Source organism: Triticum urartu, unplaced genomic scaffold (assembly GCF_056163025.1).
Source record: "Triticum urartu cultivar PI428250 unplaced genomic scaffold, HENAU_Tu73 scaffold1388, whole genome shotgun sequence".
In the NCBI taxonomy this organism is placed as follows: Eukaryota; Viridiplantae; Streptophyta; class Magnoliopsida; order Poales; family Poaceae; genus Triticum; species Triticum urartu.
The window spans coordinates 7501-13523 of NW_028259853.1; positions in this window are offsets into that span (position 1 = coordinate 7501).

A 6023-nucleotide genomic window follows, 5' to 3' on the forward strand; every position below is an offset into this window, starting at 1 on the left:
GGCTCTATTTCATTCTATTTCACTTCCTAGCACTTCCTATCATTTAATATCCATCCCTTTGGTCTTATTGACATAAGAGATGTCATTTATAGTCTATCTCTTTCTATATATGGAAAGTCAAGAAATTCTCATCGAAACATCGAGAAATTGTGCATATAGAAAACTCTAAAGAAAGAAAAAAAGGAGACCCATGCCATGATTTTCAAATCTTTTCTATTTAGTAGTCTAAGTTTCTCGATGAGGATAATTAATTCGGTCGTTGTGGTCGGACTCTATTATGGATTTCTGACTACATTCTCCATAGGTCCCTCTTAGATCTTCTTTCTCCAATCTTGGATTAGGGAAGAAGGAGATATTCGCGACTACTGGCGATTTCATTATGGGGCAGCTCATGATCTTCATATCGATCTATTATCCACCTCTGTATCTATTCTTTCTTAGCTAAACAGGTGGAAGATCTATCCAATTTGGTTATATTATATCATGGACTCGAAAAACGGATCTGAATTTGACTGAAATGCACGATCTTCACAGGTATCACTTTTCACGATACCTAAAAGGTGGAATAGCGATTTTCGAACCATTTCCTATAAGAGAATGGTTTCCATTACTTTGAGAAATGGATTCTTATATCAAACTATAGCTATTGCATTAAAGAAGAAAAGAAACTAATAGAAGTCGAAGACGCGGAATGATAGTGAATAGAGAGAAAGATTCTTCTGATTTTCTTGTTTCTATCTACTAGACGCCGTAGAGAATTGAGAATTTTCATGTCTTTCAATTCTCGTACTCGTAATTGGAAAGTTATGGAAGGAGACCCATCATTTTGCAATGAAAACAACATATAAAACTCTGGACAATTTCGAAATCAGGCCAAGCGTCTTAATACATATGCAAAAAAATTCATTATTGGCCCACCATTGATTAGAAGATTTAGCTTGTATGAATCGCTATTGGTTTGATACGAATAATGACAATCGTTTCAGTATGTTAAGGATACAGATGTATCCACAATTCATTTAGAGTTACTTAATAGTCTATTTCTTATACCATATCTCTATCCCGTGAAATTCTCGAGCCAAAAGATGGATGCATATGCTGTGTTTCATTTTGCTAAATGATATCAATTAAATGGTGTATCAATTCCATAAATTGCATATAGCAATAAATAAATCAGCAAAATTCTTTCTAATATTTTAGATAGAAGAAACATTTCTTCTATCTAAAATATTAGAAAGAATGTACCCTTCTATCCAAATCCAATTTGCATCGATAAAATAAATCCAAATTCCAGTAGTAGATGAATAATTGCAAATTTGTGTGTGTACGAGATTAGAATAACTTCAAAATAACTGACATAATTTTGTATTTTTCCTGATCAGAAAAATACATGAAAAAGAAAGGAGGTAGAAAAATTTTTGGATTTATGGTTAAAGAAGAAAAAGAAGAAAACAGGGGTTCTGTTGAATTTCAAGTATTCAGTTTCACCAATAAGATACGGAGACTTGCTTCACATTTGGAATTACACAAAAAAGATTTTTCATCGGAAAGAGGTCTACGAAGACTTTTGGGAAAACGTCGACGTTTGCTGGCTTATTTGGCAAAGAAAAATAGAGTACGTTATAAGAAATTAATCGGTCAGTTGAATATTCGGGAGCAGTAATTTAATCGTTCAAATTTTTTTCTTGTTTTATTATTTTTTTAGTAGTCTTATAGTAGTCTTAGATTTTTCATTTTGATGAGCCTCGCTTTGAGGAATTCATGGAATAATCCATTTTCATGGAATAATGAATTAAGGAAGAAAGGATATGAGTCTACCGCTTACAAGAAAAGATCTCATGATAGTCAATATGGGCCCTCAACACCCATCAATGCATGGTGTTCTTCGACTGATCGTTACTCTCGATGGTGAGGATGTTATTGATTGTGAACCCATATTAGGGTATTTACACAGAGGAATGGAAAAAATCGCGGAAAACCGAACTATTATACAATACTTACCTTATGTAACAAGGTGGGATTATTTAGCTACTATGTTTACAGAAGCAATAACAGTAAATGCACCAGAATTCTTGGAGAATATTCAAATACCACAAAGAGCCAGCTATATTAGGGTAATTATGTTAGAATTAAGCCGGATAGCTTCTCACTTGCTATGGCTTGGACCTTTTATGGCGGATCTCGGCGCACAGACTCCTTTTTTCTATATTTTTAGAGAGAGAGAATTAATATATGATCTATTTGAAGCTGCTACAGGTATGCGAATGATGCACAATTACTTTCGCATCGGAGGAGTAGCCGCCGATCTACCTTATGGATGGATCGATAAATGTTTAGATTTCTGTGATTATTTTTTACGCGGAGTTGTTGAATATCAACAACTTATTACACAGAATCCAATTTTTTTAGAGCGAGTTGAAGGAGTAGGTTTTATTAGCGGAGAAGAAGCAGTAAATTGGGGCTTATCGGGACCGATGTTACGAGCTTCTGGAATACAATGGGATCTTCGTAAAGTAGATCCTTATGAGTCTTACAACCAATTTGATTGGAAAGTCCAATGGCAAAAAGAAGGGGATTCGTTAGCTCGCTATTTAGTACGAATTGGTGAAATGAGGGAATCCATCAAAATAATTCAACAAGCTGTAGAAAAAATTCCTGGAGGACCTTATGAAAATTTAGAAGTCCGACGCTTTAAGAAAGAAAATAATTCTGAATGGAATGATTTTGAGTATAAATTTCTTGGTAAAAAACCTTCGCCCAATTTTGAATTGTCAAGACAAGAGCTTTATGTAAGAGTAGAAGCCCCAAAAGGTGAATTAGGGATTTATCTAGTAGGAGATGATAGCCTTTTCCCCTGGAGATGGAAAATCCGTCCACCCGGGTTTATTAATTTGCAAATTCTTCCTCAGCTAGTTAAAAAAATGAAATTGGCTGATATCATGACGATATTAGGTAGTATAGATATCATTATGGGGGAAGTTGATCGTTGAAATGATAATAGATAGGGTAGAGGTAGAAACTATCAATTCTTTTTCGAAATTGGAATTATTAAAAGAAGTCTATGGACTGATATCGATTCTACCCATTTTGACCCTCCTTTTGGGAATAACAATAGAGGTACTCGTAATTGTGTGGTTAGAAAGAGAAATATCTGCGTCGATACAACAACGTATTGGTCCTGAATATGCTGGCCCCCTGGGCCTGCTTCAAGCTATAGCAGATGGGACTAAGCTACTTTTTAAAGAAGATATTCTGCCATCCCGAGGAGATATTTCTTTATTTAGCATTGGACCCTCTATAGCAGTCATATCAGTTTTATTAAGTTTTTTAGTTATCCCTTTGGGATATCATTTTGTTTTAGCCGATCTTAGTATTGGTGTTTTTTTATGGATTGCCATTTCAAGTATAGCTCCTATTGGTCTTCTTATGGCAGGATATAGCTCAAATAATAAATATTCTTTTTCAGGCGGTCTACGAGCTGCTGCTCAATCCATTAGTTATGAAATACCATTAACTTTTTGTGTGCTAGCAATATCTCTACGTGTGATTCGTTAAAATAGATCTTTTTCCTATAAAATCCATTAACTATTTATATTCCTTTTCTTATTTAGTATTTGGGTTGGTAAGTTAAACTAGATAGCTATATGAGTGAAACAAAACAGCTTATAAATTTGTAGTAAAAAGAAAAAATCTCATTTCCTACGTACAAGAAAAAAGTGGAAGTAAACATAAGCAGTGTAAACTCTTTATCCCAAGGTTGATATTTTTTAATTAGTCATCATATCTTGAAGCGGCCAAGAATAAAGGATTCACGATATGGAATTCCATTACTAGAATACTCCTAGTTATTACTATAACTTAATAATCCATAAGAAGAATCCACCAAAAGTTAGTGAAGGGTTAGGAACACTAAAGTACATAAAGGATTAGTAATGGAAAATCTAAAACATTAGAGATTTTTGCCCATAAAAGGAATCATAATAAGGACTTGCAATTTGTAGAAATTATCAAGTAGTACTTTCTTCGGATTCCGATCCAGAGTATGTTCCCATTCACTTGTTAAGGAAATGGCTATCAAGAACGAATTAACCCTTTATCCATTTTTTCTTTTTAAATACCCCCTCCCTGGGGAAAGAAGAATAGTAAAAAAGATATGGAGTGCACTAGAAAAAATTTTCATTATTTCCTTCCTCTATCCATATTCATGCAGAATTGCTCATGAACTAATACCCAACTCTTTCCATTTATTAATTGAATTCCTATAACAAGTAACAAGTGTTTTATTCCAAGATTAAGTTATTACTGAACAAAGAAAAATTTTCATTATATTATAAAGGATGAGATCAATTCGGAAGCGCTTTTTCTTATTCTAGCAGACGGAATTCCTTTGGTCTAATTTAGGACTTTCAAATCTATTTTATTTTATCTAATTCTATCTACGCCCCCGGGGCTAGGAACAAAACAGTCCTTTCCTTTTTCTGATCATAGAGAAGCCGTATGAAGCTAAGGTTTCATGTACGGTTTTGAAATAGCGGTGGGAACTGTGATGTTATCACCGACTATGATTATCTAACAGTTCAAGTACAGTTGATATAGTTGAAGCACAGTCAAAATACGGTTTTTTTGGATGGAATATTTGGCGTCAGCCTATAGGTTTTCTGGTTTTTTTAATTTCTTCTTTGGCAGAATGTGAAAGATTACCCTTTGATTTACCAGAAGCGGAGGAAGAATTAGTAGCAGGTTACCAAACTGAATATTCCGGTATCAAATATGGTTTATTTTATCTTGTTTCTTACCTAAATTTATTAGTTTCTTCTTTATTTGTAACAGTTCTCTACTTGGGCGGGTGGAATTTATCTATTCCCTATATATCCTTTTTTGATTTTTTCCAAATGAATAAAGCAGTTGGAATTTTGGAAATGACAATGGGTATATTTATTACATTAACTAAAGCTTATTTATTTCTCTTCATTTCTATCACAATAAGATGGACTTTACCGAGGATGAGAATGGATCAGTTATTAAATCTTGGATGGAAATTTCTTTTACCTATTTCCCTGGGCAATCTCTTATTAACAACCTCTTCTCAACTTGTTTCACTATAAATAAGATAATACAATAATAGTAAGAATATTTTCAACACAAAAGCTCTCTCAAACAAGAGAAAGAAACATATCTTTTTCATAGATATTTAGAATGAATATGTTCCCTATGGTAACTGGGTTCATGAGTTATGGTCAACAAACAATACGTGCTACAAGGTACATAGGTCAAAGTTTCATAACTACCTTATCCCACACAAATCGTTTACCTATAACGATTCACTACCCTTATGAAAAATCAATTACACCAGAGCGTTTCCGAGGGCGAATCCACTTTGAATTTGATAAATGTATTGCTTGTGAAGTATGTGTTCGCGTATGTCCGATAGATTTACCCGTTGTGGATTGGAGATTTGAAAAGGATATTAAAAGAAAACAATTGCTTAATTATAGTATTGATTTCGGAGTTTGTATATTTTGTGGCAATTGTGTTGAGTACTGTCCAACAAGCTGTTTATCAATGACTGAAGAATATGAACTTTCTACCTATGATCGTCATGAATTGAATTACAATCAAATTGCTTTAAGTCGGTTACCAATCTCCATAATGGGAGATTACACAATTCAAACAATTAGGAATTCGTCTGAAAGTAAAATAAACAAAGAAAAATCTTCGAATTCAAGAACGATTACTGATTACTAAACTTTGATTTTGTCTTTCTGTTATAAAAATCTAATAATTCTTTATTAAACTTTAAAATTAAACTATAAAGAAAAACGAAAAACTACTGCTTATTGGAAATTATTTCTTATTTTAAATCAGACTAGATTTTCGTGATATAATATAATTATATAACTATAAGTTTATACACAAAAAAATACCCTAATCCTTTTTTCCTTCCTTGAATCCTTTAGTTTTAGTCAGTTCATGAAAAATTTTATACTATTAATTTCTTTTTATCCATAATGGATTTACCTGGA